General features: G+C 36.6%; 1 long non-coding RNA gene across 10 annotated transcripts in view; it reads left to right on the forward strand.

The window, feature by feature from the left end:
- LOC129421252 (uncharacterized) overlaps nucleotides 1-26,645 on the forward strand; it is a 131,609-nt gene that overhangs the window by 14,011 nt on the left and 90,953 nt on the right. For 3 of the 10 annotated variants that reach the window (XR_008637033.2, XR_008637035.2, XR_008637032.2), the window contains 4 exons: nucleotides 4,604-4,749; nucleotides 4,902-5,071; nucleotides 9,767-10,054; nucleotides 10,215-10,252. This is a non-coding gene — a long non-coding RNA (uncharacterized lncRNA). Of the gene's footprint in view, nucleotides 1-4,146; nucleotides 4,750-4,901; nucleotides 5,072-9,766; nucleotides 10,055-10,214; nucleotides 10,253-21,834; nucleotides 22,420-26,645 lie in introns of those variants that run through there. The other 7 variants (XR_008637029.2, XR_008637031.2, XR_012369325.1 and 4 more) reach the window with 4 other exon arrangements.

A 26,645-nucleotide genomic window follows, 5' to 3' on the forward strand; every position in this document is an offset into this window, starting at 1 on the left:
AACTGAGTTCGCATACAAACTAATGATCACTTGGAGATTTGTGGGCACATTGATTTCTCAGACAGTTTTTCGCCTAGTGTTTTTTTCCCCTGCACAGTCCTCTGTCTGCGTCTCCCTAGACTAATGTAGTATTCACCCAGTCTACGGGCCATGCCGTGTTACGTCTAGACTGCTAGTTTTAGGGAAATTGGAAGTCAAATGTAACATTCAACAGGTTATGGATTTGGTTGTTTTTAGGTGATTTACTGTATATGTGTTATTAAAAGGGTCATGTTAAAAGCTTTAAATCATATATTTTCCTGAGAAAAGGTCATAACGTTGTGTCTTTACAATCATAAATTAGATTATCTTGACTATTTCCGCACTTAGCCAATGTTTATAGTGCATATGTTTTCTTATGTTGAAAACATTGAAAGTGGTCTGGAAATGGGATAATGTCACTGCAGCTGTTAATTGTTTTAGATTCTCCATCAGTTTTGAGAGACTGCACAGGGGATTTGGCACTATGAAAAAAGCCAGCCTTTTAAATTATCCAGAAATGAATGGAGGTATTCAGTCTAGTCTCGGATGTTAAAATTAGGCTTGCGACACTCACCGTGCACGCCATCAAATTTCTCATTTTGAGCTCAAGTCGGTGTTGCGCGGAGCTCGTATTTGCGCAGATGGAACTTCGCCGAGCCGGAGTTCTTCTGGGATCTGAGAATTTTCACAGTTTGATGAGAAATGTTCCACTCCATCACATCTATAGATTATTTTCTGCCTGTAAATTTCTGACTTTTATTAATCAAATCATTGCCGTGCTCCCCGACCCCTTTCCCCCGGCACTCGTTTGGTAGAGGTGTGGTGGAGTGTCCTGGTTCGAATTGGGTGCTCGCTGAATCTTCACCCATGAGGATGTGAAGATGAGATGAGAGGTAAGAGGTCTTAAAGAGCTGTTAGTGTTTTTCGACAGTCTTTCTCTCTCTCTGATGCCAACCAGCGAGATCTCATTTATATTCAGATGTGAAATGTGATCCAACCACACATATCATTTTGGACAATTGAACACAATAAAACGTAAAATCCCAATAGCATTTAAAATGTAAACCCTATTATAACCTAAAACACATTGGTTGATATTATTGTATTTATAATAAGGATTACATTATATTCTGACCAGTCATGTGTACTTGTGGCTTAATGGATAGAGCATTGCATTAACAATGGAAAGGTCATGGGTTCAATCCCAGAGAACACGCATACTGTTTAAAGAAATACAAATGCATAAATGTCATAAAAGTTGTATATTTCTCAAGATGTACATACATAAAAGACATCTAAATGTTAAAGGGGGCATATTGTGAAAATCTGACTTTTTCCATGTTTAAGTGCACCATCAACCTAGAAAATGTGAAAAAAATCAACCCCGTAATTTAGTTTTGGTAGACCATTCGCTGCAAGCATTTGAAAAATAGCTCATTGAAATGTGGCTCCTCTTGTGATGTCAGAAGGGGATAATACTGCCGCTTAATCCGCATTATCCAGCACTGCCATTTAGTGCAGAGATCAGCTCATTTGCATTTAAAAGGACACACCCAAAAACGGCACATTTTTGCTCAGACCTACAAAGTGGCAATTTGAACATTTTATAATGAATTATTTATATAGTATTTTGAGCTAGAACTTCACATACATACTCTGGGGACACCAAAGATTGTGAAATATACTGTATAAATGCAAACAAGAACATTATGTGATATCCAGGCACCATCTTCGATAATGATTGCAGATTTAAAGGTGCAATAGAAAAGTTTTCATGTCATAAATGAAATAAAGCGCAAGAATTAATTACACTAAGAAACGTTAAATGTTCCAGATGTGGTTATGTTGCTGACTTTAGTAGTTATTTTGCTGAATTAGCTCAATCTATCCAAATCCTTGGTGTACGAAATTGGGAGCACGTTCCATACCGACATTTATTTTAATTCATTTCTTTGTATACGGCTCAAGTGCGGTAAAGAGACAAAAAACAAAGGAGGAGAGATGGAAGCTCATATTGGTCGTGCTTATGTGCGAACTGAACTCCCATCTGGGATGGGATTATTTTCAATGCGTCATTCAGAGAGAATGCATGAACTGTTTTCTCTGCGCTGATTTCAGTCCTAAGGGTGTGAATCTTAAGGGAGAAGGATTCGGTTCCTTATACAACTAAAATAATTTAGTTTCTTTGATGACCAAAATAGATGTTAAAAAATAATCTGACTACACACTTTTTGTGCTGTTTACACTCAAGAGACTTTCACAAAGACTTTTAAGAAAACTTTTCTCTTTTGTATAAATATATAATTTTTCTAGAAATAATATTTATGTGATGAACATTTGCATGTACATTAGGTTAAGAAAAATACCCATGTTGTGTCAGTCGTCAGGTTATACTGCAGCTGTGCCAAGTGCCATATTATCATATTCTGCTCCAGAATGATTTTTTTTTAAATTGATTAACATATATTCTTGGCAAACTTTTACTTTATTACATTCTGATGCATACTACTGCATACTTTTTCTCAACTACATTTCATAAAACAAGTTGTTTTACCTTTAAAGGTCCCGTCCTTTTTGTGTTTCTGAAGCTTTGACTGTGTTTATAGTGGGCAATATAACATGTGTTCATGTTTCACGTGTAAAAAATCACGGTATTTTTCACACAATTTACTTATCTGTATAGCGCTGTTTTCACTCTCCTCAAAACATGCTGATGTCTTACTTGTTCTGTGAAGTCCCTCCTTCAGAAATACATATCGAGTTCTGATTGTTAAGTTTGTTTAGTGTGTTGTGATTCGACAGCAGCTTAGCTTGCCGTTAGCTTAGCTGGCGACTGACGTATTCCTGTGGGCGGAGTTTAGTCAAAAAACTGTTCTAGTGACGTCATTAAAGCAGGAAGTAGAGCGCTGTTATCCAAACGGGTCGTTCGCTGTAGGCTTTGAAAGGTGAATTCTGTTAAAGAAAAGATATTGCCTGGCAGTGAACTTTGAGCTTTATCATTTTACAGGTATTATTTATGCTATTAAAGCAACATTACACACTAACTAGGGTTTAAAAAAATGGGATCAGAAATAATGTGACCTTAAATACCTAAATAATACATTCAAATCTAGTACTATCTTATGTATACTTTCACTTAATATACATTTTACTTTTACTTGAGTAAAAGTACTTAAGTATTTGATTTTTTTGTGCTGTGCAAAGATTAATCGTGATTAATCGCATACAAAATAAAAGTGCATTTTTGCATAATATACTGTATTGTGTCTGTGCTGTGTGTAATAATTATATTAAACACAGACATACATAAATTTCAGAATTTTTTTTATATATCCATTTTTGTTTATATATAATTTAGAATATATAAAAATATTTACAAAAAATATATATATATATATATATATATATATATATATATATATATATATATATATATACTGTATACATGTAATGTTTCTTAAATACACACATGAATGTGTGTGTATTTTTATATACATAATAATATCAAACAGCACACACATATATCTTTTGCAAAAAAAATCACTTTTATTTTGTATGCGATTAATCTTTGCCCAGCACTATTTTTTATTAAGTACTAAAAGAGATTTAATGTGAAATGTAGTAATAAAAAGTATGATATGTTTAAAAATGTATTAAAGTAAAAGAAAAACACCCTGATAAATTCTACCCAGTCTCACGAGGTTTCGTGATATAGTCACGTAATATTTTTATTATTTTTTTTCGTGATATCAAGAATTTCCACGTTTTTTCGTGATCATATAACAAATTCCTGTTTTCATGTGATTATCACGTATTGGTTACTTAACTGCTTTTTCCTATTTTTAAACCATTTTCGCTTCGATTTAGGGTTAGATTTGGTGCTTGCTTTAGAATGTCGGTTTATACCGTTTTCTTCGGATTAATTTTTTTTGGCGTTAGGGTCAGAGTTGGGTTTGGGTAGGGATGTCATTTTATGTAAATCTAACCGTAAACCGAAGCGACAATGGTAAGTGATAATCACACGAAAACAGGAATTTGTTATACGATCACAAAAAAACACGGAAATTTGTGATAATATCACGAAAAAAGAATAAAAAAATTACGTGACTATAGATACTTCAAAAATGCTTGAGTACTTTAGACCTCTGAGTTTAAATGTGATTTTAAAATTAAATTTGATGCCAAAGTGCTTTTAGGAACTCCCATGATGCATTGCAAATCTCAATAGTTTTACATTGTACAATCATTTGATTTCATTATAGAATGTGCATGATGGTTAAAGTGTTATTTCAAAAACAGTACACAGTTTGTATTTTGTCCAAATTTCATATACGTTTTAGCTTTAAATCAAACTTAATGTTGTGATTCATCTAAGTGTTAGCTGTGTTCATGGAAAGTTTTGAAATCTCTATGATGAAGGCCATATAGTTGAAAACCGAGGCCGTTGGGCATCACTTTAATATATCGCTTTATTCCATGCACAGTGACAAGTTGAGAAACATTACTAGACTGGTTTCAGCTACATGCATCTTAGGAAGCCAAATGTGCATGCAATAGCCTTTTTTCTCTCCATTCTTGGCAGGACACCCGGAGCGGTGCAGCGAGCAGAGGCCAACACAAGATTATCCACTGCACTTTGCACTCAGCCAAACTATGACATTTTCCCGATCTACGGGGCTTGAACCGTGGACAGCTACGACAGAACCCTGTCACACTTCCATTGTCGAGGTAAACCCGGTCTCGTCTGCCACATACAGACGATCCTTTAAAAACAATACCACTCCCGTGCAGCATGGCGATTACATGGGTCGGCTCTCTGCGAAGGAATCGGGAAGTCGGCCTGATTTAATGCTCTGGAAATTTCTGCCTCTCTATCTAAGGTCAACAGACTTACTTTCAGAAAGAGGGTGAGAATGAGCAATGGAGGCTTTACAGCATGGTGGCAGGATGCCTGGACTGTTTAACAGAACCACAGCGAGCGGTGGAGAACGACTGGCTGAACCACACGACGTTTCCTATGAAGCCGCTGGCAAAGTCAAAGTGACAGCATGTAAGCCACTCTGCAGCAAACACAAACGCTTTTTGTGCGGAGCTCAACACTGTCGAGTAGAGGGTACATACAACCTGATCTCATGGGGATTTTTACGGATTTTACAAGGGGGGTCTGAGTCATGTAAATTTGTACGAAGTGAATTGCACAAAAGCGTACAATTATTTGAAAATAAATACAAAAACATTAATGATACCCCACATTAAACCCAAGTCAGTTTTTATTGTCAAATTTGCCACCTCATGAAATCGTACAAATTTGTGTTGTGTTGGTAGGTACAGCAAAATGAACTTGACTGTCAAGTGATGGCCTTGACTGACAGTTCATGTTGCTTATAACTGAAAGTATTATTCGGAGCAGACTAACTAACAGTAGATATTTATGCTGAAGGCCTTTCAGGAATATTTCATCCAAAAATGAAACCTCACCCTATAATTTACTCATCCTCATGCCTCATCCCACATGCATCTTCAGCTGAACACAAAATAATAAAATGCTGCCATGTTAAGGTCATTAAAGTCGTGAAATCAGTGCGTTAATATGGCTTCTAAAGCAAAATTATATGTTTCTGAGAGAAAGCGACTTATATTTTGAGCTTATTTATCTATGGATATGATGTGTATCCATGGCAACATACAAATCAGTGTGGTAAGTTTATATATGGCGGCATGACGATGATTGTTCTTGCATGACTTTTGACTACTTGTCATATGTTTGTTTTATCACGAGACATGCAAGAACCAATAAGATTCAAAATTGTAAGTGATTGTCAGAATTTGAGGACAGACCTTAACCCTTTCCCCGCCAGTGTTTTTTTTTTTTGCCAGCCAGCGCCAGCATTCTTCATGATTTTCACAAAAGATTAATGCCTTCCAGAAAATGTTCTTCTTAAAATATAAAAAACATACAATATATCAAATGCTTTCAAACAACAAAAATTGTTTTATCCTACCTTCATTAGTTCTCTTGTAATCACCTCACAAATATGTGTAGGTTTCTTCAAAAACACCAGATTTTGAGCAAAAAGATGAGAATTCTATTTTTGTGAAGGACTTTTGATAGAGATCCGATGCAGAGCGATCATCAAACTTACACGGCCATACAGCTATTTTCCCTAGGGCGATACTTCCGGGTTTTATAAGTTGCGTAAGAGCACCAGGCTTGTGCACAATTCAGAATTTCAGAATTGGCCTCCATTCAATTCATGAATTGGAATTTGAATTGAATTAACTCCGCCCTACAGGAAGTTGAATTGGATTTGGAATTGGAATGACAGGAAGTGGAATTAAATTCATGGCAATTCAAAGAAATTCCACAGTCACACAACAGAAAGAATCTCACATACATTCAGTTTAGGAAAGTTACTTTGGAAAATTGTTTGGTAACCATTTTGAATAGTACTTGATTAAAGTAAAGCATTCTGGGAAACAAAGTCATGTTCCATTGTGTTCCACAAAATAACAATTACAAAAAAATCTAACTTAATTATTTGTTATGTGGATAGAGATTTTAACATTAATATAATTTAAAGTAGTTAAAACAAATATAATTTATAGAATATGTAATGCAATCATATCTGACATATACTGAAAGATTCATTTTTAACACTTCACTTACTGTATAATATGTATATTAATTTCTTAGAATTTCTATTGAATTGCAATTCTGCTTCCTTTAATTCAAATTCGATTTTTAATTCTAGATCCTGTTTTTGACATCAATTCAAATTCAATTCAAAATCAAGAATTGAATTGGAATTTAGGAGTCATTCTCAATTCAATTCTGAATTGTGCACAAGCCTGATTGCGGAGTGCCAAAAATACTTGTCATTGGCAGGGAAGCGTTTTCTCTTAATTGACGAGTTAACTTGTCAATGGCGGGGAAAGAGTTCTGACGAAATATCTTGTCAATTTAGAGAAAACGCTTCTCTGACAATATAGTGTTTTTATGGCAATCCATATTTCTGCTATTATCCAGTAGGTGGGGCTCTTACCCAACAAATAAAACACTAAAGCATCCACTGATCCAAAAACAATAAAAAGCTCTGAATCTGATCTCTGACAACAAAAAAATAATTATCTTAGCTTTTTGCTCAAAATGTGGTATTTTTCAAGAATCGTACCCATATTTGAGCGGTAATAAAAAGAAAACAAATGATGATAGGATCAAAAGTTTTTTTTTAAGCTGAGGGTCTGTTCTTTCATTTGAGATATTTTGTGTTTTTATATTTTAATAAGAAATCATAAAAAATGCTGGCGCTGACTGGCAACTTTAAAAAAAAAAGGCTGGCTGGGAAAGAGTTAATGACAATTGTGATTTTCCCACAGTTTATCCAGCCTGTTTACAGGGATCTTAAGGGCTGTTCACATTACAATGATAACGTTAACGATAACTATATTAGCGTCCACATCATAGCGATAACTTTATGCTAATTCGCTCACACGCGCGGGACTCACGCAAAGCACTTGCCTTTAATGTCATTAAGTAATATTGGATATAAAGCATTACGTAGTGAATTTCAAAGCAACTGCATCAGCATTGGACACCTGATGTAATTTTATAGACCTCAGCAATGAGTTTCTCCACTGTCATTTTTACATGAAGTTCAAAAAGATTTGATTGGCTGTCAATGGTTTATCATTTATCAGGTGGAAAAAAATTGCTTTGAAAGTGATCCCAAAGATATTGTTCATTATATCTTTATATTTATAGTTGTGATGTGAACTCGCTATTCTCATGGTTCCCACGGGTCCATGAAATCCTTGAAAGTTTGGGAATCTGTGGAAAATAATTCAAAGCCCTGGGAAGTTTTTGATAATATACATACATGGATACAGGTAATTGAAAGTGCTTGAATCTATTTTATGCAAGAAGTTTTCTGGAAAAAAATCCATATTATTCCCTGTGTAGTGTAGGATATTATCATAAAAAATTCTAGACTTTTAGGCACACGTGCTAAACTGTTAGCTTTAAATGCTTATATCTTCTGTATGCAAATGTTGATTCATATCAAAATGCTTTTGGCATAGTTGTGTTTGACACATGAAAACGTCTCGGGTTTTGTGTAACTGTTGTTCCTGAGAAGGGAACGAGACGCTGCGTCTCCATTGCCATACTTCCTGCGTCACGCAGTCTTTGGCAATATTTCAGATAGCAATATACTTCCTGGCTCCAGCGTCACCCTGTCTTTATCGTTAAGCCTCACCATTGGTTGAATTTGATATACACATTCAGATGCACTTACCCCTGGAGGCGTCCCCATAGTGTCACCGCAGTGACGCAGCGCGAGTTCCCTCGAAAGGGAACTGTAAAATGTATCTTAAAAGGTAACACAATGTAACCTTGCTCTCACTTAAAATGTGTCCCCACATTTAGTCCTTGAATTTGAGGGTATTGGACCTGGAAAAGCCTTGAAAGGTCCTTGAATTTTAAGTTAACTAAGGTGTGGGAACCCTGTATTCTGTTAAACACAAATAAAAATATTTTATTAAATGATCGTAAGCACACAGTTGACGATAACCACTGATTTCCATAGTATTTCTTTTTCCTACTATGGAAGTCGATGAGTACCGTGAACTGTGTGCTACGATCATTGATCAAATTATCTTCTTTTGTGTTCAACAGAATAAAGAAACTCATACAGGTTTAAAACAACGTGAGGGCGAGAAAATTATGACAAGATTTTTTGGGGGGTGACCTTAACCAAGTCCCAAAACTAACATTGACCCTAAACCTATTCATACTTATATAAAGATTGATCCAGGAACATATCCTACTTCCTGAAATTATGTTAATCATACAGCCATTAAATACTGTATATATTTATAAAGAGAAAGCATTGCTTTTGAAACTAAAATTTTTTCTAGGTAAGTCTTTGGTTATTTAAGCAACAAATCAACCCAAACAATAAGACTCACTCATAAGTCTCGTGTATTACTAACATCCTTGAGTTATTTCTCAGGACAACAAACACAGTTATTGCATTCAGATTTAGTTTATTTTTGGGATGGGCCGTTATGGATTGGAAGTAATTTGCGTTGCTTTGTTGTTGCGGTTTTATTGACGGTCATTATGGCATTGTTATCAACTCTGTTGTCTGTTATTATTAATATTTGCAGTTTTAATTGTTCATCTCTTCATACGCCGCGCATGTTTGTATTTTCTCAGGCGAGCCGCTCGACACACCAGCCCACCTCTGAGGCGGCGTTCTCCTAATGAAATCATTAAAAGTAATAAACAAAATTGCTTATCAGGAGAAAATCTTATTTTCTCAAGGTAAACAGGTCCGCAATAATAAACCTTTATAATAAACCAATGAGAACCTCCTCAAAGGTGACATCCAGGTTCATTCGGCCGAGAGTAATGTAATTGGCAAAAATACAATAAAACATATTGCATCGGATTATTACGCAATAATGCCCGAATCATTGCGGCCTAATTTTAAAAACAGAAGTGCGCTATAAAACCAAACCCTTAAATATCAAATAATATATTACATTACAGCACGATTTCACCTCCCAGCTATAACAAAGCAGTTTGTCGATTATCACCGCAGTTTAAAAGAGAAGAAACGCGCAGGATCGTGTATTTTCAGCGTAATGTGTGACAATTAATGGGACAAATTAAGTTTATAATGACGATGGGGGTTATTAGTATGTGTTATTGTATTAGTTTTATTATTGTTGTTTCTATTAGAAGCGGTAATAAAGGACGTCGCGGCAGTAGATGTGTCATTATCAGAAAAGCTTTGAAAGAGGGAAATTGTGAATCATTCACACCCACCGGCTTTGGCCCAGACGTCCCCCTGTTCCCCCCCGATCATCCATCACTCTCTTCTTGCCTAAGCACTTCACCCGACAGCAGACCAGAAGAGGAGCGACGCTCGAGTCTAACGGCATTAATGAAGGGTGAGAACATTGCCTGGGATTCTTCTCATGTCACGTCAGCCATTGACGTTTGTTGTGCCACACAGAACATAATTGGGTAATTGCTAACATTTTCATGTTGCTATCAAATATTTCCTATATTGGATCAAATATTTATTTATTTATTATTTATAAGGTTATATTGTATGTATAAGTGAACTTGGAGTCCATTTTAAATAATTTTAATATAGTACTTTTGGTTTGTGTGATCTCCACAGGTGCTGTATGTGACCCGGTCGGTGAAAACTGAGCTAAAGTAAGTTAAGTTTACTGTTAAATCATCCTACATAATGTAAAGAGCATTCTGTGAAAATATAACCTTGATATCTTTAATATTATCTGAAAACATGTCATGTCAAAGATTAAAATTAATGTCCGCCAACTTTAGCTATTGTTGTGCTCCCCATGTCATAATTATATTAGGAGACTTTAGTCTGGATTTCACAGTCAGGCTCACATTAAAGGGTAGTTCATCCAAAAATTACAATTTTATCATAAATCACTTACCCGTGTGTCGTTCCAAACCACCAAGTCCTTCGATTGTCTTCAGAATACATTTTTAGATATTTTTTATATAAACCGGGAGGCTTGTGACTGTCCCATAATCTGCAGTTTAAAGGAAAACAACACCGTTTTTCAATATTTTACTATTTTCTTACCTCAACTTAGACAAATTAATACATACCTACCTTTTATTCAATGCGTGCACTTAATCTTTGTACAGCGTGTCGTGAATATGTTAGCATTTAGCCTAGCTCCATTCATTCCTTAGGATCCAAACAGGGATGAATTTAGAAGCCACCAAACACTTCCATGTTTTTCCACTCTTGACTAGGCTACTGCCCCTCTCGCTCAAACTTCCATCAATATTACTGCGCCCGAGGTCGAAGTGCTGCAAACTAAGTACTTTTCCACAAATCAATATAGTTCTTATTTTTTTATCTGCTTAAAAAATCGGCACGTTTTATATTGTGCCACCATACTTACTCGTGTAACTACTCATGTAACAGTCTTTAAATAGAGAAAACATGGAAGTGTTTGGTGGCTTCTAAATTCATCCCTGTTTGGTTCCTAATGCTGCGTTTACACCAACTGCGTTTCAGGTGTCAAAATCGCGTCTACCGCACCTAGTTTGCCGCTTGAACAGTTTGAATGCATAAGCGCGTCTAGAGCGAAGTAGACGTGCAGAAAAAGCAAGCATTTGACGCGCGTCAGAGGCAAAATCTGGTTCTTGTGGGAGGGGCAAGTGCCATACGGTTCTGTTTGCAAAATGACTGATGTTGATTGTGCATTTATCGAGAGAGTTACCGGTTTGTATTTAGTCACCTTACTATAGGCGTGGGTCGATAAACGTCACGTGACTCAAAAGTAAAATGTGTATTTACAACTTACCAGGTTGCCCGATGTCCTCACTGACAATCTTCCAACTGAGGTCCTTTTCATTCCTGTCTCTATAGAAATAAGAACTTGTGTCGTATAGCTCCGGGTGACTACTCACGGACAATATCAAGCATTCCTTCAGGTTGAATGAGTGACTCCGGGCGGGGCTGCCGCCACAGCAGCAAGCAGGCTTCTGATTGGTTAAAGTGGCGTGAAATTCTGCTAAAGTTAAAATTTTTCAACTCGGGCGTCAGACGCAAATTTGCTTCAAACGCAAAATACACAAAAAGCACCATTCGCGCGTAACACGCGTACCGCACTGGGCGCTCAATCCGCGCCAATCGCGCAAACTAGACGCGTGAATGAGGCGGAATCGCGTCTTCTGCGCCAAACGCCTCATCCGCGCCGCGAGACCTCCAGACGCGCGGCAACGCGTCTTCACATTGACTTAACATTGAAATTATTCGCGCTTCACGTCTCTACCGCTGCTGGTGTAACCGCAGCATAAGGAATGAATGGGGCTAGGCTAAATGCTAACACCTTCACGACGCGCTGTACAAAGATTAAGTCCATGCATTGAAAAAAATAGGGATGTATTCATTTGTCTAAGTTGAGGTAAGAACACAGTAAAATATTGAACAACTGTGGTGTTTTCCTTTAATTTTCACAATAAAACCCAGAAAATAACGAAAGGCATCGCCAAAAAGGTCCATGTGCCATCAATAATAATAATACTGTATAAAGGCGACTAGAACACTTTGTGCGCAAAGAATACAAAACTAAAGATTTTATTCAAAATTTTGTTCTCCTCCTAGTTGCCAACGTTTTTTGTTTTCTCCTTTTTTATTTGAGCTATTATTGTAAACAATACTTAAACAGCTTGTAAAAATTTACAAATTGAAAGTGTATTTTGTGTCTGTACACTGCCAGCTACGTCAGCAGGTCACGTCAACAGCATGCGCTGTAGTCTCCTCATGAACGCGTACTGAACGACCAAGGAGAACAAAATGTTAAATAAAATAGTTTGTTTTGTTTTCTTTGCGCACAGAAGTGTTCTCGTGGCTTCATAATATTATTATTGAACTACTGATGGCACATGGACCTTTTTGGTGATGTCTTTTATTCTTTTCTGGGCTTGATTGTAAAATCAAACTGAAATCTATGGGACAGGCCTCCCGGTTTTCAAAAAAAATATCTAAAAATGTGTTTTGAAGACAATCGAAGGACTTTGTGGTTTAGAACGACACATGGGTGATTTATGATAAAATTGTAATTTTGGGGTGAAATAACCCTTTAAAAAAAGCTTGTAATTTATTAAAAAATATTCCAGGCTAGGTTATATTTATTTGCTTTGTTTTTCTCCAATTGAAATGTTTTATAATTTTTTCGTGTTTCCTTTATATGAACTGTACACCCCTCTAGGAAACGCTTTACAGTCGAGTTTTAGCACGCATTTGTTCTCTGATCTGCATTATCACGCTGACTTTTTATTTATCAAATTGTTTCCCGGTGTTAATGAAAGTCTTTCTAAGTTTTGTAACATTAAACCTCAAGTTTTGTAAAGCGATAATGGAAAGCATTAAAATCCTCTATCAAGCAGAAAACATGCCCCATATAGGCCCATTACAACTCAATTATAAGAAAATAAAAATATCCAAAAGGCCCCTGGGCCCCGAGCCTTTGATAATATTTTGTTGGGATGCACGTTTCTCTCTAGCAGCAATGGCACAGATATTCTAATACCTTTTAACAATGCATCCAGTCCTCTTATTAATTGCTGCAAAAATAAAACCTTACAGCCAATTAGACTTTCTTATGCAGATTTGTAGAATGCATTCCCTCCCAAAAAACACAACAAAACAACCAAACAAACAAACAAATAAAAACTGCTTGCAAAGAGTTTAATAAACATGCTGTGGAGTTAAAGTGTGCGTGTTAACCAAGCTTTGTTATTGTTGTCTTTGGTTTTGTCTCTTAACTCTTTGGTGGGGGGCTTCTGGATTTTTTTATAATTATTTCTGCAATTTTCACACTTCATCTGTCTATCCATATTTTACTTATTTATAATCTATAAAACACATGATATATTGTAGATAAATAAATAAATACATATTTTTGTATACCTTAAATTGGTTAATGCATAGAAATACACATCATACACTACATTTCTGCATATACAGTGTATTAACGTACAGTATGTTGGGCTTTATACCTACATACAGTACGCACAAAGCAAAAGTCAGTTCTTGTCTGGTGTGTACCAGACCATTTGCACACGAATTCAGCCCGCAGGCCATTAGAGTCCGTCTGCGGGCCCTGCCTGTCCATTGCCACGGTGCAGTGGCTCTCAAAGATATCTAATTATTTACCAGAGGTCAGGGAGCAAGTGCCCTCAACAAATCCAAGAATAGGACTCTCTCCTATTAATCTCCATTCTGCAGATGATAGATACGAGAAAGGGAAGGAGTCACTCATGCTCGGCCCTGATTTACAGAGGAGCATCAATCTTGTCATCTGTTCAGCAAACAATAACTGTCAGAGGCGAGGAGGCGCGGGGGGGAGAAAGAGAGAGGGGTCTCGGGTTGAGTACTGTATATGTGAACTCATCTGTAATGTTGCCTTTCCTCATTTCTTCATGATAGAATTGTTGGGGACACATCGCTTTTCCCACAATCCATTTGTCGGGTGGGTTTGGAGCGCGGCGGTTGACAGAAATAGGTTGAAGGTGGAGAAAAGTGAACCAAATTGCCCGCGTTTAGCCGCAGTCAACTTCCAGTCACCGGACGAGTTGGGGAAAGTGATATCGTAACGAAATATTTCACTGAGAGTGTTGAATGCGGCAAATAAGTCGCTGGATATTTGATACGTTTGTCTTTTGTGCAGCGCGAGTTAAGCGCTAGCTGTCCTCGAGATCATTTGCTTGGGATGCGTTGTGTTATGAGCTAGATGGATCTATCCAAACAATGTTTTCCATACGCTCAAACAAGAGGCCACGTAACCTCTGTACATGGCGCAGGATATACAAATGTCTTTCCTTCCTCAGTATGTTGAAAGAGAAGGAGATGAATTGTCTTTGTGTACTTGGAACATTTATTTGTGGCCACTGTAAGCCATAAAATAGTCCAATCCGGTCTTTATGTTGTGGAAGGACCTGCTTTGAAGAGTACTGACAGGCATTTCCACGTTTCTATTAAATCTGTGCCGCATTTCTTTAGCGCATTGAATATTGGGCGTTTGGCGCAGCGCACCGACTGCAAGGAACTTTGTGACCTCAGAAAACCAATTCATCATTTGATTCTATTGTTTTGAGGCTGACTTAGTTGGAAAATATGAAGCGAGTGAACAGATTTGTTTGGTTGCGCCAACAACATTGTATATCTCTGTCCCTCTAAGTATACCCGAGACATTTGCGAGGACTGAATTATTGGACGTAGTCATTGCATTTTACCGAGTTATTTTAACACGATTTCGTGATTTTCTAATCTCAGGTGGGATTCCGCTCAGTTTTCGGGGACAAATTCTCCTCCTGAAACTCTCCGGCACAACATTCGCTCTATGCCGGGCGTCTCTCTGAGGAGACATGGGCTCTCCGTACAGTGAGTTTGTATGACATGATCTGTATAAACTTGTCGACAATAAGCTCGCAGTAATCAATCTCTTGTTTCGATAAGGACGTTACAGAGGCTTGATGTGAACTACAGTAACTCCAGCTTGAATTGCTGGCAGATCATTTGCACAGAATTATGGGACTGTAAATTGACATTTATGATACTCAGTCCTTTCTTTCTTGTCAGGTTTCTACAGAAGCAAAATAAGTTTTGGGTACCGTACAGTATAGGGCTTGGGTATTGCACCACTTTAGATTTGATTTTGTTTCATTAATTTCAATATCAGCTATCAATATTCCATTAAAAATGTTAGGAGCCAATAGAATGGGATAAATCATCTTAAAATCATTGACTTAAGTAATATCACACACTCGTGCCTAAATTGTCCTGGTTTAGTAAACAACCACCCATTTGCATATGACACACCAAGCAACTCATATAGATATCTAGTTTACTCATGTTATTTTGGCAGAACAAGTGGTTATTAAATTAGATTTTAAAAAATCGGAGCCCAATCGATGTGATGCCTAATGACTGTGTAAGCGGGTTACAATGCCCTCATCTACATCACTAAGAGAGGATCAACGACTCCCAATCTTGTTTTCTATATAAATGAAGAGTCGGATCGGGCACAAACATCTCTGTTTTCCAAGATATTGATGGTGGGTTGAATTAATGTGTTGTCTAAGACACACAGAAAATCCCTGCAAAGCCTGCCGCAGTCCAGCCTCTCAAACCCTTGACATTTGTTTTTCATCATAAACTTAAAGGTCACTAGCTGTCGGAGTGCCTGCCATCCTGTTTTGCTTTGCATTTGCATGAATTTTATTACCGTCACACTCGCTTGGAAACAGCAATTGTTTGACTTTATTATTAATCTGATGTTGCACATTTCCAAACAAACAGGATATTCAAAAATAGAAGGCGAAAACTTTTTCGAAAACAGTTGAATAATTGCACACTGTAGTTATGGAAATGGTTGTTTAAATGTTGTTTAAATGGTTGATTTTAGGTTCAAATGCTAGATACGCAGACACTTCACTTTTACACATATTTAACCCCATTTACACAGCACTTTGATCCCAGAAAATTTCCGTAAAAATGGCAGAGAGGCTTCTGCTTGAACACAAACATGTCTCGTAAATGTTCTGGAATCGTTTCGCTAAAGGGGGCCTAGTAACATTGCCGTAACATTTACGGAAAGCATTGTGTCTGCACAAAGACAAAACAATATCACAACGAGCGTGCCATAGTGAGTGCACATGTGCATCACGCACTTATGATCTTATCATAAACAAAATGAATGCATGTTTTTTTTTTTGAGAGAGAGAGAGAGAGAGAGAAATCACGGATAATAAGCAAACTTCAGACGCTGCAGAGAAAAAACCTACCTAGTGCATAATGTGTTTTCAGGGGATCTTTATGGCATGTGTGTGAATGCATGCACAGATTTCGGAAAATCATAAGCAGTCTGAACAAAAGAGCCTGGATAAATCCCGGATGCATTTTTCCGTAATCTCTGTGTGAAAATGGCTCATATTTATTTGTTTTACATGTACTCTTGCTATGTTCTTTACACGCCGTATCTGCTATATAAAGGTACAGGCCAAATCACTCACTCTTCCGGCTGTAAAATGTGAGTAATTTCCCATGAACCCCTGCAGCCATATTCATTAACCTGCCTTTTGACTGGGCCAGTCAGATCTGAGTTGCTTTCATTAATATGCGTGACTCTTTTAATGAGGCTTAACAACCCTTCACGCTCCTCCTTTGAGCATCTCCGTAAGCATGTGATGTTCAGTCTTCTCTGTGCTCGGGATATTCCTCATCTCCTGTCAAAGAGAAATCATTCTGCTTTTAAATTCAGGTGGAATAAAGACCTAAATACCAGGTTGAACTGCTAGATTGACATAATTACATGGCTACTAATCCAGATTAATATTTTAAGATATTCTGAGGCTTTTGAGAAAGGCCTGTGAGATTTGTGTTAAACCGGCGCAAATGAAAAGCGACTTAAAACGAGTGAATAAATAATTCAGACTCAAATCTGGTCCTCTTTTTTCATTTTTCTAGCAGCATTTGTGTAGATTTTGAAACATTAGTTAATGCATTAGCTAACCTTAATGTTTACAGAAAACTGAAAAAAAAATTCAATCAATTTACTCGTAATCAATGGTCGCAATTAATTTATTTAGGATACATTTAAAAAAAATAGAAAAACAAAACAAACAAAAAAACCTATGTTTAAACGTAGCTTAAATAAATTAATAGCGACCACTTACCTTAAAAAAAATTAGTTAAATTGAATGAATATTTTTTTTTCAGTGAATTTATTAATCTTTGTCAATTTTTAACACCGATACAACTGTTTGTTTTTTGTTCCTGTTAAATGTGCATTAACTAATGTTGACAGACACAACTTCTGCTTTAAAAAAATATTAGTAGATGTTGAAATTAGCATTGACTATGATTTATAAATGCTGTTGAACTTATAGTTTATGGTAAATTATTAACAATATTTTTTGTGAAAATCATAAACACTATTTGCACTTTAGGATATTATATACTAGTATGTAGCTTTTTTTATTAAGTTAATTTTTTATATATTTATAAAAATATATCATATATCATGTGTTTTCAAACGTTTTTGTCAACTGAACCCCCTTGAACCCAACTTAAAGTACCCTCTGAGATTTTAAGTTAATATTTTAATAATTTAATAGCACATTTGCATTTTTTACTCCAAAAACATTTATTTTGTCAACTGTTTTAAAGTTTTTATCAGTAGTATTTTACATTGTTATTGCTGTTATTTCTTGTTATTGGACCTCCATCTATTTTTTTTTTTTGAACGAGTTCTCAATTTTCTAAATTTTTTGGATATTTGGATATTTGACTTAAACTTTACAAATAGCAACAACTTCCCTTTGTGACAAATAGTCCCAGTCTCTCCTGTAATTATTTAAAATAAAAGCATCCGTTTACAAGTATCACCACATAATAATTTTGTGTATAGATATGTTTATTTATTTATAATTTACTTCCTCTTAAATTTGCATTTAAGAAAACTGCCATTTGCAAGTGGCTTCATCATCCGGGGAAACATTTCAGCTACTGTGCCTAATCATCGTGATCCTAGCCTTTAAACACAAACTGGGTGCGAAACATGTTTGACAGTCATGATTCTGAGAGAACGTTAATGGTCGGTGAGTCTGGAATAATGGCCTGCGAAGAGGATGCACAAACGAAATGACCACCTGCATTGATTTTCTCTCAGCGGAGGCGACGTGGCATAAATAATTCAGCTCTGATACTGTAAATGATGGCAGGTGGTGCCTCGGAGGTCAGCAGGTACTATAGAAATGAGCTGGGCCGATTCGGAGGACTCGAGCTGTCAGTTTATCCACCCCCACCGTGATTTTGTTATTAATTCCCACTTGTGGCCATTCATGGCGCTGTGGCCTCCGAACACACAAACTGTTTATACAGGTTAAAGAGATCAATTATATACTCGCCCTCCAACGGTGCCCTGCCATCCAAGAAGTCCAAAGCGGAGTGACCTGATCGTAGGCACAAGTTCAGGAGATTCGCATTTTTTAGTGTGTGAGAGAGGGAAAAAAGCATTTGGTAGTGTATATTTACTGGCTATATTATTATGGCCCAAAGGAAGCCCAGCTGTGAGGGTCAATAAGTCAAATGGAGTGATGTCATCACAAAGTTTCATCAGTCACTCTGAAGGAAACGGTCGGGTTTTAATATCTTGCCAACTTTCTGTAAACCGTAGAGACATCAGCTGATGTTTTAAGTTTAGGTGTCAATATCCCGAACTTCGAGCATGATGTATAATCTCACACTTTTGATGGTTTTAGGTTATGGGATGTCAGACCATCTGTTATAAAGTAGTCGAGTCCAGCAGTGAATCATGCAGGTCTGCTGGGATATAAACTCTTGATAGTTTTTCATGTTTTACGTTCCTTGAGCATTCTTGGCCAATCAGACGTTACTCTATGAGTATTTAATTTGACAAATCTATATTATGATTGATACACGTAATGAGACCGAATACGTTGCTGTAATTTAACCTATATTTCACAAGCATGATGTCAGCTGTAGTTCTCTTCACATTTCTGCAGAAATGAACTTTTCACTTTTTGCATGTTGTATTGAATCCTTGAAGTAAAATCTGCCTTTTTTCTTTTTGTGTAACTGTAACTATAAAACAGCAAAATTAAAAGGAAACACAACATCATCTTTGCTAAGAAAATAATCCCTATATGTGAACCTGGACCACAAAACCAATCTTTAGTCATACGGGTAGAGCCAACAATACATTGTATGGGTCCAAATTTTATGCCAAAAATCATTAGAATTTGATATTAAGATCATGTTCCAAAAGATATTTTGTAAATATCATACCGTTAATATATCAAAACTTTTTTTTGGGAGTGGATGCATTTGCTAAGTAGCCTGGTCCAACCAGACTCTCGTACATTCATTTTATTTGTACTGAGAGTCTGGCCACGCTCCATTGCAAAGCGTTACTTTCGTTAAGAAGGGCCCTTTGTTGAAAGTTAAAAACTATTTGATCTGCCCAGAGTCACTCAGGATCTGCCATAGCCAATCGCTAACGTGTGGTCGTGACGTATATCATGCGCCGAAACCGGCCGGAAACAAGTCCGAATGATCAAATCAAGAAAACTTAGCAAACATTGTTCTTGCTCCAGCTTTAACTTCTGTATATTCGGCAGTTTTGCAACAACGGACCGAATAGCTTTTCTCACGTCTTTCTCCGCTGCCATTACTGAACTACAACTCAAACTGACGCACAACCTCAATGTCATCGTTTTTAGCAACCCCCCTCTGTTCGCTGATTGGACCTGCAGATTTTTGCTGGAGAAAACGAAACTCTACACCGCAGTCCCAGATGTAGTACTGAAGCGAAATGAAAATTAAGCGGAAGCACGTAGGAGGGCGGAGCCAGGCTAGTTGCTAAGGACTTTATTAAGACAACTTTGAGGTCAATTTTCTCAATGTTTGGATTATTTTTGCACACCCAGATTCCAGATATCTCAGCCAAAAGTCCTATCCTAACAAACCATACATCACTGAAAAGCTTATTTAGGTGTCAAAGAATGCTTTCAACTAATAATGTAAATTGTTCTCTATCTACGTAGAAGGTATGTGGCTTTTTTAAGTGCAAAAATGATCCAGAAACAGTTTTACATGTCTATATACAATGCTAGGATTTACCTTTAGAATGAAATGGTCTAATATTACCTTATTTGAAAGGGTCTTGAATAATAATGTTTAGCTCTGCTCTGATTGGCTGTTTCTCAGAGCAGTTCAGTTCAGTAGCTCTGTGTGTGTGTGTGTGTGTGTGTGTGTGTGTGTGTGTAAACAGACCTTATGTTTGAGTCTGTATCAGATGAAGATATAGATTTTGAGGAATAATAAATTGTTTGGAGATTGTTAATGGACGTTTCTGAAGGGAAAGTTTGTGGGGGTTTTTGCAGTATGGACCTGCTAAACATGACTTTAATGTATAGTAGAACTTTAGCCTAAACGTTAGCATATAGCATTAATTCAGTCCCCGCCAGCCGTTTTTTTAAAGTTGCCCGACCAAATTTTTTTGTTATTTTTATGTGAAAATACCTTCCAGGAAACTTTTCTTCTAAAAATAGATACACAAACATTGAAAAAATTATTCATTGAATTTAATAAATTTTTTTAATGTAAGTGGTTGCAATCAATTTATTTAAGCTACATTTAAACAAAAGTTTTATTTTATTTTCTTTTTTTGTTTAAATGTAGCTTAAATAAACTGATTGCAACCACTTACCTTAAAAAAAATGATTAAATTCAATGAATAATTTTACCCATATATCAAATGAAAGAACAGACCCTCTGCTTTCAAACAAACAACAAATAAACAAACAAACAAAACAGGAAATTTTTTTTCATCCTATCCTATCTTTTTTTCTCTGCTTATAAACTCTTAAATATTGGTATTTTGCTATATATATATATATATAGCAAAAAGCTGAAATAATTGCATTTTTGTGAAGGAATTTTGTTAGAGATCAGATTCAAAATGATTGTCAAAACATACACAGAATTTAAAATTAGTAAATAACGTTTTGACTTCAGTTTTTTTTTTCATAAATTGGGTAGTCGTGGTATTGCAGATTAACATAAAAATTCATCAGGAACACTTTTTTTTAATGCATATTAATTTTCTCTTGATTGACGGGATAACTCGTCAATGCGGGGAAAGAGTTTTTAGCACTAACTCAGCAGTCACACCTTAGTTTTTAGCATTGTAACCACATTGTACTAAATTTAATGTGTAATTTAATGTTGAGGGGGCGTACATCTCAACTGTAATGTCACAGTTGGTATTATTTTAAGATTGGCCTGTTTTCCAGCATGTACAAGGTTTATATAAGAAGAAAGAAACAATGGCGTTTGAGGCTCACAGTATTTTATTACCATGTACAGAACTCTTATTATTCATCAATGCCTAGATAAATACAGTTTTACATTCAACAGCACCTTTAAGTTTTCAAACAATTGACGCTGCAGGGTCACATATAGTTAAATACACTTATTGTAAGGTCACTTTACAAATTATTCTGCTAAATGATTAAATGTAAATAGATGCAACAAACATTTTTAATAATTTATCATATTCATATTCTCTCTCCACCATTTAACTCATCTGAAATCAGTGTTCTTTGTATAATACTGATGGAAACTGTTCCCATTTCATTACCATGAACAATAGCTGTTTACGAGCCACATGTTGTTGAATAGAAGTTGACAGGGCTAATTTAATCTGAACTTCCTGCAGTGGTATTTGCTTTCCTAGCAGAGACACCGTCTGTACTCATCGTCTCCGGCACTGATCTCCATACTAACTAGCAGAAGACATTTCAGCGCTCATAAATCAGCTCTTCCAACAGCTCTTTAGTACAAGCACATTCCCACTCAGAGAGAAAGAGAGAGAAATGTACCGACTCTGGCAAGCGACATCATGTCATTGACGGGCAGAGGAAGCTCTCCGCCACACTCGCTCGAAGATCTTTTTAAACTCCGTACGGGTTCTCGTGCCATCTGGACAGACTGTGAGTGGCCCAGATCGGGGAGGTTGCCAGCAGGCCTTCGTACTGCAATATGGCCCTTCCTTTAATGAACTGCTAACCGTCCTCTCTTTAAATCGAATTGACATTTTACCCTTTTTTATCACTGGCACATTCGAAGGCCTGCACACCGTTTCCTCATCTTCATTCCTTTACCTGGAGGCATCCATTATCGTGTGGTTAAAATGGTTTTAGTGTACTGATGTTTGCCATGATTTCTCTATATATACAGTGTTTCTGTTTTGACAAGAATATAAATTAACCAGTTTAGTAGTAAACATGTGATTCAGGTTGTATCTATGCTTAATTGCTTAAACATAAATTGTTAATGATTTTGATATAATCTAATGTTTCATGAAAGTCTGTACTGGTTAGAATTTTGCTTTTCCAGCTGATCTTAAATCAGACAGATTTTATGTAATTAATGATCGTGCTAAATATAAAGAAAATGTAAAAAAATTGACACAAGAGAAAACACTACAATATATATTAAAAAAAAGATATGGGACTGTACCTTTTAAACAGGTCCTAATATGTACCATTTTGGTAAAGATATGTACCTTTGAGGTACCAATATGAACCTTTAAGATGTACAAAGTGTACTTTTTGAAAAGGTACAGCCCCAGTGACAACTTTTGTAGAAACAAGCTTATGATGACATGAGGGAGAAGCTGAAAACAGAACTACAAAATAACATCTACATAATAAAAGTGAACAGACAAACAGATATATTACAGAAACGGCTCAGGTTTAAATTCCCACGTGTCATTTTTGACATTTCTGGTGATCATACGGCCATATGGACTCCATTACTTGCAAACCACCCACAACCAAGTCTAAGAGAAAGATTAATGTTAGTCTAACTTTTGTACCTTTTTTACGAGTTGGTTAATTCGTATGAATCTGTACAAAGTGAGTCGTACCAAAACGTACAATTATTTAAAAAAGGCAATAATGATACCCTGCCCCTAAACACAAAGAGGAACATTGATGTCACATCGTGGTCCAACTTTGTAACTATTTTACGAGTTGGTTAATTCATATGAATCTGTACAAAGTGAGCGTACCAAAACGTACAATTATTTAAAAAGGGCAATAATGATACCCTGCCCCTAAACACAAAGTGGAACATTGATATCACATCGCGGTCCAACTTTGTAACTATTTTACGAGTTCGTTAACTCTTTCGCCGCCATTGACGAGATATCTCGTCAATCAAGAGAAAACGCTTCCCCGCCAATGACGAGTATTTCCGTCTTTCCGCAATACCCTTCAGCAACTTTTTGAACCCGGAAGTATTGCCCTATGGCAAGCAGCTGCATGTCCGTGTCTGTTTTAAAGATCGCTCTGAATGGGAACTCTATGAAAAGTCCGTCACAAAAATGGAATTATCTCTGCTTTTTGCTCAAAATGTCCATATTCAAAAGCTGATTACAAAAGAACCACTGAAGGAAGGATGAAACGTTTTTTTTTTTTTTTTGAAAGCAGAGGGTCTGTTCTTTCATTTGATAAATTGTATGTTTATATATTTAAAGAAGAACATTTTCTGGAAGGCATTAAACTTTTGTGAAAATCATGAAAAATGCTGGCACTGGCTGGCAACTTTAAAAAAAAAAAAGCTGGCAGCGAAAGAGTTAATTCGTACGAAACCGTACAAAGTGAGTCGTACCAAAACGTATGATTATTTAAAAAGGGCAATAATGATACCCTGCCCCTAAACACAAAGAGGAACATTGATGTCACATCGCGGTCCAACTTTGTAACTATTTTACGAGTTGGTTAATTCGTACGAAACCGTACAAAGTGAGTCGTACCAAAACGTGTGATTATTTAAAAAAAATTATAATAATCATACCCCGCCACTAAACCCAAAGAGGAGGATTAATGTCACATCATAGACCAACTTTTGTTCCCATATTTTACAAACTGGTTAATTCGTACAAATTTGTACGAAGTTAGTCGTATCAAAATGTACGAATATTTGAAAAAAGCAATAATGATACCCCGCCCTTAAACCCAAAGAGGAAGATTAATGTCACATCGCAGTCCAACTTTTGCACCTATTTTACAAGTTGGTTAATTTGTACAAATCTGTACGAAGTGAGTTGTACCAAAACTTAACGTTTATTTTAAAAAAGCAATAATGACACCACGCCCCTAAACCCACAGAGGAAGATTAATGTCACATCACAGTCCAAATTTTGTACCAATTTACGAGTTGATTAATTCGTATGAAACCGTATAAAGTGATTCGTACCAAAACGTACGATTATAAAAAAAAACAATAATGATACCCCGCCCCTAAACCCAAAGAAAAAGAGTAATGTCACATTGTAGTCCAACTTTTGTTTCAATATTTTACAAGTTGGTTAATTCATATGAAACCATACAAAGTGATTCCTACCAAAACGTAAGATTATTAAAAAAAGCTATAATGATACCCCACCCCTAAACTCAAAGAGGAAGATTAATGTCACATCGCAGTCTAATTTTTGTACCTATTTTACGAGTTGGTTACTTTATATGAATCCGTACGAAGTGATTCGTACCAAATCGTACAATTATTTGGAAAAAAAAGACAATAATGATACCCGCCCCTAAACACAAAGAAAAAGATTAATGTCACAGAAGCAAAAGCAGATCGCATAAAAATGTATTTACATTTTTTATTCAGACATACTTCTTCACTCAGTTTAACTTAGACACATTTAGTCATTTTAATATTTGTTCACACATTTAATTCACACAGAGAAAATGAAACAAATAATACAGGTATATTTAATCCCTTGCATAATATTTGCATGTTTGTCCAGTCTTTTGTCTCAAGAGGACAATTGAACATCCCACTGTGATGTTTTATATCTCATAAGACGTCCCTCCGTGACAACTCAGCCTTGGGCTACTGTACTATTTACAGACCAGGGTAAAGAGGGATTATATAAATATCATTAAAGCATACCATAATAAACCCAGATCTGATTTATTAATGCCAATAGCATGAAAACGTACCAAATTCATAGTCTTTGATGGGAACAAAACTATTTGACTAAACGGCTGAACACAAGGGTTTTCCTTTCTGTTAGACTAAAGCATTTTTATGATGTGATATTGAATACGACAAGACCTCCATCCGGAGCGGCTCTGAAAGCTAAAATATGGAGAGGAAGAAATAGTGATGCCGTTGTAATTGGTGATAGCATTTTTTGCATTATACTTCAACATAGTGTGTGTGTGTTTGTGCGTTTCTCAGTGTCTGTTAGAGGGTGTAAGACGAAACTGATATCCCTGTTGAATTGACAAGCCGTTGCGAGAGGATTTGGTGGTTTAGCACTTCGGAGGATCAGATCGGAGTCAGAATCTTCTGTTGGGGACGGATGCCGACATCCACAGGCTGAGAATCTCCCTTCATTAATCACAGTCATTATTATTGATTTAGAGCGACGAGCCCCCTCTACTGGGGTAATAAGCACACACACACACATCCACCTCTCCTGCAGTCATAAAGCCAAGATTGAGATTTGCCTAATACAGAAAAGGGTTTATTTATGGATCTGCGTGAAGTTTTCCGACTCGCTGTCCCTCGCAGCTCTTCCCATGATGCCGTGTGTCTGACAGGCTGCAAGCATCTAAAACAACAGGAAACGTCCTTACGGACACAGAGGTGTAAAATTAGTGGTGTTCTTGGACTTTATACGCAAAGCCTCCAGAATCTATTGTGTTTTATGCTCAATGGACGATTCGATCTTATTGTGAATTCTTCCGTTTATTGTGCGAGGTATTTTATTGTGTGTGCCGTGGCCTTCTGTCTGTTTGTAAGATGGGCCGGTCTGTTATTCACGTTGGGTTTTCCTCCTGTGTGTTTGGTAAAACTGCTGACAGACTTACCGAGCTTGACTTCCTCCACGGCTCCAGATGTTAAGGTTGCCCTCCTGTGATCCGACCTCGCAGGTTCAATGAGACCACATTTAAAATCCGGGAGTCAAATTCTAATTTAAAACTGGAGATTTTAAGAATGGTGAAAATGACAAAACAAGGAAAAGGTGTGACGTAAATTAAAAGAAAGATCGCATTATCCTGTGAGAACGACCAACCAACATTTCCATACTTTTTCCATATGTTCATGTCATGAAGAATTGTATATAAAAGGACTTAAGTATTGCTTTAGTATATTTTAGATTGTTGTTAATTCTGAAGGGAAAACATTGGGCTGCTCTTTTCATCTGTGTTTTTGACTGGTACATTATTATGTCCATGACATGTGAATACACACTACGAGACACAGTTTATCCCTCCGACGGCCGCAAAACAAATGTAATATCCTGCAATTTGAGTGAATGAGAGACAGGGAGTGTGTGTGTGTGTGAGAGAGAATAAATAAACACGATGTGATATGGGAAAGGAGATATGAGATTTCTGACAGGAATATTACTGCAGGACTAGGCGAAACTCCCCGACATGCCAGCCGTAATTTGTGTCGATCAAATTACATTTACCGTCGCTGCGTTCCTGGAGTCACCATAAT

Source organism: Misgurnus anguillicaudatus, chromosome 4 (genome assembly GCF_027580225.2).
Source record: "Misgurnus anguillicaudatus chromosome 4, ASM2758022v2, whole genome shotgun sequence".
In the NCBI taxonomy this organism is placed as follows: domain Eukaryota; kingdom Metazoa; phylum Chordata; class Actinopteri; order Cypriniformes; family Cobitidae; genus Misgurnus; species Misgurnus anguillicaudatus.